Source organism: Azolla caroliniana, unplaced genomic scaffold, assembly GCF_043228905.1.
Source record: "Azolla caroliniana isolate FFs.n. ecotype wild unplaced genomic scaffold, voAzoCaro1.0.p SCAF_1, whole genome shotgun sequence".
Lineage (NCBI taxonomy): Eukaryota > Viridiplantae > Streptophyta > Polypodiopsida > Salviniales > Salviniaceae > Azolla > Azolla caroliniana.
Genome location: NW_028230436.1, coordinates 32,530,621 through 32,547,228, shown reverse-complemented (window position 1 = coordinate 32,547,228; position 16,608 = coordinate 32,530,621).

Here is a 16,608-nt window from a genome sequence, read left to right as displayed (position 1 = left end):
TCAAGTTGTTGTTGTTCAAAATATGTTAATTGAACCGAGATAGTATCGATATTGTAAACATGAATGTTTGGATCAAGTACACAATAAAATAGAGTAGAACAAGACAACTCAGATATTGATGGAGAGGAAACAATCGAGAGGGATTGTTTTTTTATACATTGAATAAAATGAGTACAATCGTTCAGTACAAAAGTTATTGAATTATGAACCCAATCAATAGATAAAGAAGAGTTTTTCTTATAAAACCAGGGATAACCCAATATTACATCAGTGGTACAAAGATTCATTACATGGAAGTCTACATCCTCTACATAAGTATCAATAGAAATTCCTAATGAATGAATCGCCCCATTGATGTATTGTACTCTTCCATCAACCAAGTGCACCGTATAGGTGTGATAACTTACAGTGGGTTGGATTCCCCACATCTGAACCAAACGATCATTCAAAGTTGTGTGAGCTTCCCGAATCAAACAAAAATTGTACGGGAGATCCATTGATATACCCGTTTGTACGTAGTAAATCATTGGGACCTAATACATAGTGAGGGAAAGAACATTGACAATTACTTAAATGATGTGTATAGACCTGAAGGACATTAGGAATTTGACCTTTATGGTCTACAACTTTAGCTTTGCTTTCGTGCTCTTTCCGCTTTCGACATTGCTCTTTTGAATGACCCTTGTTTTTTCAAAATACACAAAAAGGATGTTGTCACTTACAATTGTGATCCATGAATTCGTTGGGTGTCTTGCGTTTCCTAGCAAATTGCGACTTATTAGTCCCGGACGCTTCGTTGGGTTTGTTGTGGTCCTTCTTCGACGTGTGTTGATAGCGAAGAACTATTTCAACAACCTCTTCGAAGGATTTTGGATCCTTATCGTGCACTATCCAGTGATAGTCCGAATTGGGGATGCCATTGACAAAACAAGCTATTAACCAGTTGTCCCCTTCTAGACCCGATTTTTGGATTTGGGTTGTAGCATGGTGAACATAGTCTTTTAGCAATGAAAACTTCCTGCTAGAGAGGTTCATTAAAGCTTGTGCTGCCTCAGTTCGAGAGGGAGGTTGCAGAAATTGGCCCTTAAAAATTGTGACAAAATCTGTCCAGGTATCGGGCAATTTCCCCAAAGTTCGGAGCCCACGCCACCAGGTGTCGGCCTTACCCCCTAGTTCTCGGCCGACATATATAATCTTTGTACTATCTGGCGTGGGATAGAGCTCAAAATGAAACTCCCATCGGCCCAACCACGTGTAGATTGCTTCTTCGGTTCTTTCCTTTTTTTCTCCCGTAAATGGCTTAACGACAAACAATGGTTCACCCTGTCCCTCATCAGGTCTATTAGTCTCACGTTGTAAACTAATGACATGTGCCTCAAGAGCACTTTGAAATTGCCAATGTTTGGTCATCTGTTGAGCGGTGAAACTAAGGTATTCGCTTATTTGTGAAAAATACATCTCAATGGACATTTGTCCAGGAGGATTTCCTTGAGTTCCTTCCGCTTGAGCGGATGACATCGGGTCGTTATTTTGAGCCATTGAATGATTATTTCTGGCAAAGAAATAGGATAAGGTCAGACAGGTAGTCATAACATCATGTCGTGAAGTAAACATATCATGGGCAAACATTAATCGATATCATGATCTCACGTCAATACCCCTCTAGACGTATGAGATGAGGTTGAAGATCAGGTTTCTATGGTAACACAAAGGTGTTTTAAAAACCATGGGGGTGACAAATTAATGTCTTTTCCTGACCTCTATATTGATTTTTTCACGGCGGCTCCCCGAGGCTCAACCATGTATGTTCGCGTCATGAATAGTTTATACACGAAAAAAATGTTAACAATAAACTATGTTTCGGTTCCCACATATTTGGTTTCGGCTGTTTAAGTTCCATTACGAGGACCCCAAAGTGCACTTAGACCTCAAGTCTAAACATGTGTTGTATGGTCTTGGTCATATTTGAGCTCAAGACCTTGAGAACAAATGTATTAAACAGTTTAGCCAACCAAGTAGGTTGCTCTTCTTGAATATTTAATATTGCGTATAAGTGATATGTGTATAAGAGATATACCCATATATGTTTTTTTAAAAGAAACATATATGTCAAGAGTCCTTATTTCCCCCTCGTTTACCACAAACTTTGTTGGTACGTTACCTAACCTCAAGTCTTGTAATTACGATGGCAAACGCCAAAGTGCAACCTAATGGTCAAGCCAAATGAGCCCTCTTTTCGTAGTAGGCCCATGTGGCCCGTCACATGGTTACGTCATTATGAATGCCTTTCGTAAGAATGGTCTCATGGTGGCATCGTATCCATGTAATGAGGGAGGGATGGCAAACGCCAAAGTGCAACCTAATGGTCAAGCCAAATGAGCCCTCTTTTCGTAGTAGGCCCATGTGGCCCGTCACATGGTTACGTCATTATGAATGCCTTTCGTAAGAATGATCTCATGGTGGCATCGTATCCATGTAATGAGGGAGGGATGTTGGATATGTGTGTCATAAGAGCAACCTCACATCAAGTGGGTCAAGCCCTATGTTCTCAACACCATTGTGGCTAAGATTGTTTCATTACGTAACGAAATCGAAGTCACCAACGAGGATGTCAACAATAAAAATTTGTTGAAAAAGGGATGATGACAACGCCACCAAGATCCTTTCCCCGAAAAGGAAAACATTCGATATTGAAATCACGTAATAACTTATATACACATATGTATATTATCACATATATACGATCAAATACGTATACACGTAACCACATATGCATATATAAAAGAAATCGTAATATAAAATAGCCAAAAATGATGTAATCGAGATACGTAATCGAGGCATATACTCTCTACGCACACGAAACATCTAAAAATAAGGGTTAATCGTAATATGCAATTGAGGTATTGACCTCATATGCATATGATACCAAACACATATCATTTACATACAAATCAAGGTAATGACCTCATACACAAACATAACATATGTTTGTGAACGTAATACGTAATTGAGGTATTAACCTCGTACACATACGACACTAATCACATATTAAATATATGTCAAATAAGGTATAGACCTCGTGCACATATTTAAATGTTTTATATAACCAATTAATTACCACTACAACATCATTGAACTAATGAATTTTTTTTTACGTATGACCATATACATGATTACAAGGGAGAAGGAAAAATAGAAAAAAAACAAGAAAGATTACCGAAGTTCCTTTGTTGATCGTTGTTTGGATCAAGGCCGGCCACACATCGATCGATCACCATCAATCAAGAAGACAATAGACAACAAAAGAAACATTAGAACATGAGCTCTGAAACCAACTATTAGAGATATGATCTAATGTAAGCATATGATAAGGAGAAAAGAATGATAGATAGATAGATAGAAGGGGGAGAGAGAAAGAAGGGTGTCGATCCACCCGACCACCCACGAGTGAAGGGATCGAGACGGACTCAAGCCTCGATCGGCGTCCCATACCACTGTCGTGGTGTCGAGTCGTACCTGGTGCTAGCGCGCTCACTACAAGAGTTGAACTACCATGAAACAAAGTCTCGACGTAGTCAAAAGATCATGAAATGAGGGTAGCTAGGTCTCTTATTTATAGCGATACCCAAGGCCCCCATGCAAGTTCACACTTGGCCCAATGGGTTGTCTCAATCTTGAGGATTAAAAGTAAACCTCCCCTTCTTTACACTCTCGTTTAGCCCTCACACTTATCCACGCGTATAGAATACTACGGTAAATTCTCACCACAGGATATTATATGGTCATGCTCGTAACATAAGGAGACATTTAATCTCACTTCTATTTCGATACAAAGGATAGTATAAGCATATGATCAAATAGATGATGTTATATATGAAACAAGTAGAACAATAACTATAAGATGATGTCATGTGGAAGCCCTCTTTTATTATTATTATTTATTTATTTTTAAAACTACACCATAGTTTTCATTACCAATCCAAAAAGCATATACGAGACATATAATAATAAAATGTAGTGGTGGGTAAGATATCCCCCATTATGTCATACTTGACACCAACCTCCACCTATGTAGGAAACAACCATCGTGGGGGTACATATTGCCAATCCATTTTGTCATTTCTCTGCACAAAAACTAACAAATCCTTCCATTTGCCTTTAAAGGATTGTTGTTTCATAAAAATCATATCTTCATTACTTGTGAAGGAGTCATATTGACCTTTTAAAATTGAGATAAGCATCGACCAAATTTCATTCACACAATGAACAAGATTTCGCTTTATTTGCTGAAACACATTTTTGCATCGAAATATCCAAATATTCCATAGAACCACCGATGATATCGTAGCCCATACTGTAGCATCCACATTCAACCGATTTGAGCTTGAGTATGGAATGTCCTTAACTTGCCTTCCCCTAGTTTGAAGGGTAAATAATATATTTTCCCTTTCATAATTATGCTTATCCACATTTACGTCCATCAAAAAGACATTTCCCCATGTAATCACATTAGCTCCATATGCAACATCAATGAGGCGCAACATACGTTTCCAAACAAAACATGTGGCCATACAATTCCATAAGACATGTTGCATGATTCCAAGTGAAGCCCACAAAAACAACAAGTTTTCGTTCCCTCTTCCCTATGTATCCATTCCAAGACTGGAAGTGCATTGTGGACACATAACCATCTAAATGTAATGATTTTGCGAGGAATATGTAGAGCCCACAAACATTTCCAAAATGCCAATACTTAATGCATAGGAATATTATTATTTAACCATACATTAGTTGTAGCCGGCATAATTGGATTCCTCCTTCATTGGAATTCCCTACCTAATTTTACAGAGTAGTCAAAGAGTGCAACCATCTTACCATTAGCATCTTCCACCATCATTCTGTCGGATCCCACTCTAACTCCAATAAGGGCTTACTATCACAAACCCAAATATCCTAGAAAGGGTTTACTTTTTCAGGGTGAGGATCAATAATACATACTTTCCCTGTTTTTGCTACCACCCTAATAGGCTTCCATTCCACTAAATTCTGAAGATCATCCTCCATAAACACCCATTGCAATTTTCCCTCCGAAACTATTATATATGCCAAGAAGGATTCATGAGATGTATAAGCTCTTGCTCCAATCAAGACATTAGATCATGTGGAAGCCCTCTTATGATGACTACATTTTGTATTGTACTCCTATACGTAAAGATGGTCCTATCTATTGTACTCTTACAATGTCCCTTCTATTGTAGTGCATTTTATGAAAAAACAAGACTTAAAAGAGTGTAGACAAATTAATTTGAACTATGCTCTCCAATGGAGAACAAATAAGACAATTAGAGCTTAAGAGTTTAGGGAGAGTTATAAGTGGGTTACACAAATGGAGAGATTAGTATGGAATCTAGATATTCATATAGCAACTAGGCTCCAAAAAGGTCTCTCTTCACTTAATGTCATGAGAAAAAGGTTTTGTGCCAATTGTCAATACCAGTGGGAGATGTGCAATAAATGCCACCTCTCAATGTTGACAATCCATTAATGTGCTCCTCAACTTCCAATCATAAAATTGACAAATTTAAATAGCATTACTTCAAGTTTTTTTCTAACTAGCTAACTAACTTGGTCAGAATCAGATATTACTGAAATTCCTCTAGGCTCTCACTATAATGTTTACATTAGAATATGCTTTCGACAAATTAGTACACCTTGGCGCATGGTGGGGAAACTAGGAAATGCTTGATTCCATAACATCCGCTTACATGAAGTCAATTGCTTTATCCTTTAGAACATGGCACACAATCCATTGAGCTCTCTTTTTGTACCTAGATATGGTGCCCAATGTTCTATGTTACACGTCAACTATAGGTTTTATTTGTAAGTTCATAGCTTGTAAATGATTTTTTAGCTTTCTATCATTTTGATCCTATGTTCGTGACAAATGGAACAAGTATTTCTTACATTATTAAACTTTGCTCAAGACAACAAACTTGACAACATGCTCAAGTATGCAAATACAAAAATTGAGCAAACAAGTAGCTTCTTGTTCCGATGTGCGACTATTGAAGCCTAATTTCAAATTGTTTGAGAAATTTGATTGCATTAGTCTAAGCTCTAAGGATTCTCAAATCAAATCTGATTGGTTCTCTTATTGCAACATTATCACCATATGATTGATTATCAAGCTTCACCCTTCATTATACATGATTGATGATTTAGCTACACCCTTATCAACATCTTATTGAGTATCTGGTTTGTACATACATACATGATGTGCAATGGTCGAACTTCAACTTTGCAACAAAGACGATATGATAGAAATGTGACCCATTGTTTGATGTTTGACTTCACTACATTGAATATGTTATGTTTTTTCCACAATACAAAAAGTGAAAAAAAATAACATCGCGATTAAAAGGTATTGTTAACAAACCACGAAGAAGATATGAGTTAGCTAGAATGAAATTTTGATAGTGAAAGAGCAAAAATAATAGCGTTGCCCTCTCAAGCCAATGTTTGTAAACCATTTCACAAGTAGTCCACTACAATGAATATTGCACGTGAATGTGGTTGCATCATGTTTTAGACATGATTTCAGCATACATTTGAGACATTGGACAGCCATATATCCATCTTGGTTTATTCCAAACATTCCATAACACATATCCTGCGTAGAGAGACCCTTGAAGATAGAATTAGTATGTTATTAAGGTGCACTAATATGCTTTTATGTAAGGGAGCTAATGAAAATGGAAAACGAGTTATCTGGTCATGCAATTCTCAAGCATGACACTAATGTCCAATGTCTATAATATATCTAAATCAAGTTTGTTAATTCAAAATGATTCTCGATTATTTTGATTAATGCAAGTGAGAGTTAAACTATAGTAGTTTCTTTTTCAAACGTTTGACTAAATCAAATTTATATTTAGAGTTAACTCTCAACAAAACAAAACATGGAGGACAATATGCCTACCATGTGCATGTAAAGCCAATGATCTTCTGCTACAAAGCTTGCCCTCAATATCATAATTTTGATCTCCTTTTGAACCACTACTTGCTAATGTTGTTTGAGAAAACAATGTTGTCATGGATGAAAAAGTTTATTGAGTTCTCGAGGGTCTTGGTGAAAAATTGTTAGTTTTTTTTTTATAAAAACTTTGTGTTAGTTTCATATTATTTCATGCGTGAAAAGGATCAAATGAAGTATGGGGCCCATGACATATTTATCTAGTTTCAATTTCATTAACCATATATTGCTCTGTTACAATGACAATAAGTCTAATATAAAGGATATGAGATATTGATTTAGTTTCAATTTCATTAACCATATATTGCTCTACAACAATGACAATAACTCTAATCCAAAGTATATGCGATACTAACATAGTTTCCATTTCATTACCCATATATTGCTCTTCTACAATGACAATAGCTCTAACTTATACAACTAAATGCATGCTTAATTTGAAGTCCCTTCTACTTGACCTTTAATTGGTTCTTCACATAAGTGAGACGACACCCTCAAATTTTACGTCATGTTTGGTGGTCTCAAAAGCAACTTTGTAGTTTTATGGGAATGTCAATATTTCTTATTTTTATGGAAACGAGGGGAACATTCTTTATTGTCAAAACATGTTGGAAGGCCTTTGCATGATAACAAATACAATAAAAAAAGAAGAAACATTATTGCCCATGCACCACATATAATTATTATTAAGATAGGGCAACATTATTAGACATATAATGTGGTGTTTGCATAAAGAATGTTAACATTGACATATATATGGTAGCTAAAACATGGAGCAATTGGTGGAGGCATTGACAGCTGGGATGGAAAGGCCAAACCCACAACGCTCGGGAAGGCTTGGTATGAGATCAGATGGATCGCCTATATGTTGGGCAAGTTGGATGCATTGGCAAACCTCCACGCGTAATGACATCGATATATTCAAATTTTCTAGTTGCATTCCAAGCATAAGGATGCCATCACAACAATCGGACGAGGGCGTTGCGGTGACATTGGTGGTGATGTATGGCATACATGCCACAAAAGTGTCATTGTAGTCGGTGCAATTAATGTGATCAATACTCATGCTCATTTTGTTATTAAAGTAATGTATTGGTGTTGTGTTCACCTCTAGAACCCCAATGTCGACCATTAGTAAGAGCGATGTTGTTGTCAATATTATGACAACCAAGCGGCCGATGTTAACAGCTTGACCCAACTGAATAATCATAGCATTGCGAGCCTCAAATGCCGACATTTAGTCCTGTGTATAAGCAATTCATTAATATACAATAAAATTAAGATGTAATCCTCCCTAGCAAAGCTTTACCACATTATACATTAATGCTTATTGGGATTTAGTATAAACTCTATAATTTTCCTTGCGACTCTTGTCCTTTTCAAAGGTCTATATGTACTAGTGCATAGCGAGGAGTATGATGATGGGTACTTGGGGAATACCCACGAGCATCTAATGCTTACCTTGGACAAAGGATGTGGGCGAATGGCTGAAGCTTGTCGCACTAATTTGAATAGAGGAAATAAAAGAATTACGAATGGGAAATCCATCAAGAGTGTTGCTTTCTCTTATATATCCATCCAAGGTTAGGTTCAGAAAATAGCTATCTTCATTGTCCATCGACGAAAGCATCCATAAAGCAACTTCGACCATATAGAGTCTACCCTTAATAATGAGTTCTGATGAAGGCTATGCGCGTGCAATTAAGATTGTGCATGAATGCATGCAATGGCACCATGTATTTCTAGCCTCATTAATGGCATCTACTGAAGGGCATGTGTGCATGCATAATACAAGGGATGAACCGAAGTCTTCATGATGAGCCATAATGAAGGTTATGCATCTCTATGAGCAACCAAGATTGATTTTGTCGTCCTAACTTGAATTCAAATTCCTTAAAACATTCTAGATAATATAATTCTTTGTATACCTATGAGGTGTCTATGATTTTTATACATGGTGTGTGTGTGTGTGTGTGTGAGAGAGAGAGAGAGAGAGAGAGAGAGAGAGAGAGAGAGAGAGAGAGAGATTTATATCTATTTTATAGTTATAAAAACATCACTTGAAATGTTTTTTGCCATTACAAGTCATAGATCTATAGAATTTTAGTAGAAACATTTGGGCTTCAATATCTTTTAACCATTCCTTATATGTATCCTTGTAAATATATCTTTTACAATAAAGTTTTACAACTTATGGGTTTTTGGGTTTCATAAGTTGTTGTTGCTTTCATTTTTTGGGCTTAATCCACTATCCACTATATTAGGAAAGTTTTGTGTAACATTCATTTTGGCAAATGTGCATCATAACCTTCTTTATTATTGTCCCTGAAAGTAGATCGCCTATGGAAGCGAGTCTCTCAGTACGTTTCAAATGATTGAGACAATCATTCCTCGCAAAAGGAATGATCCACTACATCAGGAAAGTTTTGTGTGACATTCATATACGTAAAATTGTTTGTAACCATTTTGACTTCCAATATTTAGCAATATAATAAAGAAGGTTATCTCTAATCTCACAGGAACAATGTGTTCCCACAATAAGATGCTCTAGATGTAGATTGCATGTAGGAAGTGAGTCTCTCACTACCACTACGTTTCAAATGATTGAGAGGGTCATTCCTTGCAAAAGGCCCATTGGTTGAAAATGCACATGACAATCATTAAGTCTTTATATAGATAATACTTAATTCACGTGTCCATAGGGCCTCGAGCTTCACAAGAACAAGCCCCATTGAGTAAGAATGAGTATATATTGAATGAGGTGTGAACACAATGGAGTAGAAGAGAAGGGAACACATATGAGTTATTAAATTCTGGATGTTATTTGTCCATACACTACGTGGTTAATATGATGATCTGCAGGGTTGAGCTGATGTTCTATGGCAACGTCAAGTGGACTTTAAGAAACGATGGCAAAGGCTTCACTTATTTTCAAAGACAACTTTTGGTCTGAGGTGGAATTATGCCATACCTTCTTTTTTGTTGCATAGCTTGTAATTTGTGCTCCACATGTTTCTTATATGATATCATATGTTTGATTAGATGTTGGTATTAGCCTTTGTATCACAATAGAGGTGAGATGAAATGTCTCCTTCTGTTTTCTATATGTACATTTCTCAAGTAATATACTAAGCTGTATCTTTCTTTCTTTTTTAAACACATATGAGGTAGTGCATGCACTTATGAGGAGCAGTGGTGGTTGGATTGAGGACTATCCACGCATCATTCAAAAGACCCAACTTTAATAGAGAAGAGGGATGGGCTCTCCTCATCACCACGTCAATGGAAAATGCAACTTGGTGTATCAATTAATAACAAACCAAGGAAAAGGTTATCTCTAATCTCACAGGAACAATGTGTTCCCACAATAAGATGCTCTAGATGCGTCGTTACACTAAAATTAAGGTCAGGCTTGAGCCAAGGTACGACACCTAGTTGTAACCCTACAAACAATTGACCATGTCATGATGTTGATAGAGAGACAGACAGACAAAGACAGAGAGAGACAGAGAGACAGAGAGAGATTCTATTATCGTCTTCGGAGGTCAAATATGACGTATGAGACCAAAAAGTTTACATTTCAAATAATAATGTGAAGTTAGTAGTGAATCTCAATGTTGAAGAACTTTACCAATGAATGTTGCAATTGAGAGGGCACATTGTCATTGTGAGAGAAATTCGCCCAAGGATTAGGTTTGGTCGAAGATGTATGGAAAGCATACTCAAATATGATCAGAAGTGGAGGATTGTATCAAAGTGTGATACTTAGACTCCCGAACTTGTTTCGGGCAAAGTGTGCATGGTTGATCACTCTCATCACTTGTACCCCAATGCCTCGTCTTGCATCGCAATGTGTGTGAGCTAAGTCACATGGAAGTAATGGTTCAGATGGCTGACAACGGGGTGGGATCTAACATGTATCGATGTGTATGGTTTCCCTGTTCAACAAAGAATATGGTTTTGTAGTTAGGTGCAACATGTGCAGTATATTGCGTGAAGCATGAACCACCACATTTATCCCATGTCATGGAGAGAGAGAGAGGGAGAGAATAGAGGTCATATTGTACATATGGAAGGCATACTTTTGAGAAGTTCCAAATTTGTGTTTAAGCTTGTGTGAGAATCATATTTGAGAGGAGCTCCTCCATATTCTTATGCCATGTATTTTCTTTAGAGATCAAAATGATTTATGAAACCAAAATTGTAACATCGTTGCACAATACATTTGGAGTTGAGTATCGTCACTTGACATTCAAGAAATTTAGCCATCGATTTCGTAATTTGGGTTCGTATTGTTGCTATGCTAGGAATGTAGGGGTTGATATAGATTGACGACATGGAAAGCAAACTCAAATGGGGATGAATTCAAAGCATTGTATCAAAGTGGCATACTGAAATTGCCAATATTGTTTAACAAAAAATATATATGGTCAATGATTTCCTTGCATGTGTCCCCAATGCTCCATCTCAAATCAAACAAAATGTGAAATGTGGTTGTCTTGAAGAAGCACATAATGTATTTGATCGCCTTCAAAACCAAGATGTAGAGGCATGGAATACATTGTTCTCTACCTTGAAAGCTTGTGGTAGCATTCGTTTTGTTGGATAAAGGTAGATTGATTGGAATTGCATTGGTGGATATATCATGTTGAAAAAGCATTGTAATGGTTCCAATCTATGAGTTGTGAGGGCCAGTCTCTGGATGCCGCAACTTCTGTTTTTGTCTATGGAATAACTTTGAATCTGTTGATTGTAAATTATGTTGAACACGAGCATGTTGAAGAATATTGAAATGGTTCATATCTATGAGATGTGAAGGCTTGTCTTTGGATGTAGCTACTTGTGTTGTATATGGAATAGCTTGGAATGTGTCTATGGAATAGCTCGCAAATTAGTTGATTGTTTTCCTCTACTTTGGAGTACAGTAACCATTCAGTTAAGGGCGTACCCAATTAAGTGTGTCATTCTATTAAGTGCGCTTTTTTTTTATAGATGTCAAAATCCTGTTCAAAAAAATTACATTGTTTTATGACAAAATACATCAAACCAAATTGAAACTATGCTCCAATAATTCAAAAAACAACAAAATGACCAATAAAAATCAGATTTGTAAGTTCTTTTGCAATTTCATACCAAAATTATGTAAGGCCATTTGCCTACTTTTAGCTAAATAGGTTGAGCAAGATATGGTGAATACAATCTTGAACTAATTTCATGGAAACTTTGCTTTGCAACACAATACATATTCAATAAAACTAAATAGGTTCGAGCTTGGGTCTATGACGGGAAAGCTATTAATCGATTAATAGCTTAGTATGTGAACTTACATGAAGGGAAAGCGATTAATCGAATAATCGATTAATGGCATATTATGTGGAGAAAAAGCTATTAATCGATTAATGGCTTATTTTGTGGAGAAAAAGCTATTAATCAGTTAATAACTATTGATCGATTAACAATATGTGGATTCAAATCCCTACTTTTGGGCATTTTTTTTACACTATCTCAGCCAAGTATGTGGATCATTTCTCATAAATCACATGCCATATTAGACATACAAATCACGCACATCTCCATAGACACCAAAAATCAAACGTAGACATCTCGCACAATCTCCATAGACACCAAGAAACAGACATAGACATCAAAAGACAAACATAGAAACATGAAAAGAAACCAAAAAACAAACATACAAAAGAAAATATGTACATATCTGAGCGATTACAACAGTAAGGAGGGTCTGTGCGATGGTTGTTTGGGCTATGCTTTCTCAAAATTACAATAGATAAAAAAACTGGGACTTTTTTTTTATGAAAAATCCCTAAGTTCGCACTTCTCCCTTGCGTTCAAAGTGCGCACTTAACCGAATGGTTACTATACATAAATTTGTTTCCTCGGCCATTGTCTTACACAATACAGGTTGGGAAAAAATATTTTGTATGTTGTAGCTGTTGTGACTTTTTTTAAAACTAATGGAAGGATATTTTGTTTTGGAAATAAAAAGTGAGCTAAGTTGTATTGAGGCAACAATGTGGATGGTAACAAAGGGATAAACTATAGCTTATATCAATGATTGTGGTTTCCATGTTCAAAGAATAAGATGGTTTTGTAAAATGACACAACATGTGTAATATAATGAGTGAAATGTGAACCTTTGAAGCTTTCCCAAGTCATGATACATTGATGTTGCAAGAAAGTCCCATTGCACAGTCGAGTAGAGGCCTAGTTTTACTAGTTATATTAGGGAATAGCTACAACTAGCTCTAATTGCAAGTGAGGCTATAGACAATCAAGTCACTGTCAAATTGCCTTGATAACTTTGGCACATATTGTTCTATTGGATTTAGGTGGTGGTAGTTGATCCATGGCCCTCGAGTACCGCCAAATTATGTTGCCTTAGTCTTCAACGGTCATTGTGGTATCATGTATCGTAAGATCCTTTGAGGGTTTGAGTCTCAACCTGATTCCTGAATTAAAATCCCAAAGCCTACTTTTTATCCTGGCCATTTGAGCTTCATCTTGTGTTGGTATGGTTGGCTTCCATCAGTGAAGAAGAGCTTCAATCTTGTCTTAAGCTCTTGACAAAGTAATATCATTGACATGTTACTTGAGTACTTGTCAAGAAGTTAAAGATATTCTTAAATTCTAAAGTATATCCAACTGATGCCCATTGACCTTGTGAAATTTAATGTAGGTTGACTTATGATGGCTTTGAACTTCAGCGAGCTTTGATTTTGGTGAGCTATACACATTTCATTGAGCTGTAAGATTATTATTATTTAAATACAAAACAATGGAAAAAAAAAGTTAAAACATTTTTTCTTTATTTTATTTTCTTTGTCCATAGAAACAAAATATTAATCAAACTTTAGCAACCATTTCTCCTTAATAAGTATTTTTGCACAAAGAAATACCTTAACCATTTACTCTCTCTCTTTTCACAATATCTCATGTAGAGTATACATTTGTCATTGAGGAAATATTTGACCTCTGATTATGTAGTATGATTCCAAACTTTACATGTGTGCACTAACTCATTGTAATATTTGACTTATCTCACAAGACTGTGCAATCTATCAAGTCCATTTTCTTTTACTCTATTGTTTTAGAATAGTTGAAAATAGAATCAACATATTGACCAACATTTAACATGATCCATCTCTCCTTTAATCAGTTTTACATCAAGCAAAATATCTTAACAATATACTACATATTACCTTTGCATATGGATAAACCTAAACCCTCCCTCTTCTTAGGGTGCACGTTACATAATATGATTCCAACTTCACACATGTGCATGCCTTGGTTGTAATATTTAACTTTAAGTGAGAGATAATGTGACTACCGGTAATATTCTTGACTAATTTGTTTCGTCTTTGATTCATCCCACAATATGGTTCTAATCTATCATAACACCAACCAAATAAGGAGAGCTTAATGTTCGAGAAGGTGGGGGTTGGTGGTCGGTTACCGTGCAATGTGATCTATTTAGTAAACTTGTGTTAAATAATGGTCAAACCAATCATCCATTAGACTCCAACACATGCTCACACTAATAACTTATGTTGGATGACTTGGGCACAAAAATAAGAATCTAAAGGCCATAGAAACAGGATTATAAAACTAGACTGGCATAACTAAAGGAAATCTCTACTTTAAGGTTGTCCTAGTCCAACTCATGTTGGATGAAAGGAACATGGAAAGAGACATGTGTCTCTCAAAGTTTGAAACCCTAATCAAGAGCTTCAAAAACTTAGATGGCCAACAACTTATTCTAGTTGTGACTTCCACATAAGCATAAGCCCATTTGACATTTGTGTCCATGCTACACTTAGGGACAAGGGGGAACTATAGAAGAGAAATGTTCAACCTACCTTGAGAGAAACCACCAACTAATACATCCTCAGGGGCTGGAAATCCATGGAACATTATTTGAGAACTTGGACATGGCAACATAACGCAAAGATATACATTGATTAACTAGCATGACGATCCAAGGGGAACAATGCACCACATTGAGAGGTAGGTTTATTTATTTATTTATTTAAAATTAAAAGAAATATACACCTTAGTATATTAGTTGAGAAGTGTACATAGAGAAAACAGAAGGAGACATTTCATCTCACTTCTATTTTTTTTTCCCAAAAAAGAATATACTCCATTAGTCAAAATATACACAAACTCGATCCTTTTTCGGGTAGGCCGTGCCAAGACTATCCTATCCTACATAAGAGATCTCGCTTATTTATCTTACACTTTCACATATGTCTCTAGCCATCCTTTCATACACTTCACATTCATTAACGATCCCACATGCCATGTCTTTCACGCCTATCGTTCAACTAATGGGAGGGGGGAACAACCATCTGGGTACTTCATACTTCCATAGTATATCCATTCCATTTGCTACGGCCATCAGTGTAGTATACCATCGCTTTCGAAAATTCTGCCTCATTAGTTCTACAACATCATTAGTACCATCAATCTACTCATATTGAGCTCTTAGTGTAATTATTAATGTGTACCATATAAGCTTAATCGATTCAGTTGGAGGGTGTTTGTGTGCTGAAAATACCCTGGTACACATGGTTGTCCATATACACCATATAGTAATGGGGGCAAGCAACGTCCAAATATCTCCAAGTTTTTGATTATGTGCACAAGTTTTAGGTACCCTGTTGTCAGTGATCAGCCGAACAATGCCATTCTACCCTCTGTACTGAGCATCGCATGTGCTATCGTATTTCGCTACATCATCCTCAAGACAAATCCAGCAAGCATGTCCCTAGTTGAGGGTGAATGAACTAGAGGCATGGCAAAGCAAACGTAGTGCCCTTCCCCATACAACCACTGCCTCGCGACATTCCCATAGACAATGGGAAATGCTTTCTATATGTCCACATGCAATACATTGGGGCCTTTACCCCACGTCCGTACCGGCAAGGCTCTATGTGCAATAAGCCATAAGCACATCATTATCTTGCGGTCATATCTATCATGCCATATCATTTTCTAGAATTTATCTAGTCTCATTTCACTAATGCCCTCCTGTATCCAAAATTTCTTTGCCGCAATCTTGTCGTGTTCTTGTTCTAGAATAATTTGCCTCCCAATCTTCATGTTATACCTGAAAAATTGAACCAGCTTTTCCCCATCAATTTGTCCTTGAGTTCTCCAAAGATATATCATTGGGTCCCATGATAGCTGATCCAGATGCCCTTCTATAGGCCAACACATTGTCGCCGGTGTGATCTCCCTTGGCTTAGGATCAATAATCATATTCTTGCCATTTTTTGCGATCAGCCTAATCGGCCTTTCTCTTTGAAAGGTTGGTTGCTCAACTCTTACCATTCCGTGCTCTAGTTTGTAGTAGCATACCTCATTTGATTCTACTTTCATTCCCTTAATGCCAATTAAGCAATTTTCAACATCTGTAAGTCCTGTCCACGCAATTTCAGAGGTTGTTACTTCTTCCTCTTCCAAGGTATTCCTGTAGCATGCAATGGCATCTGTAATTCTCTTGAGCATGCCTTTACCCATGCTTATTCTCCATATTCTAGCCTTTTGAGTGCCCA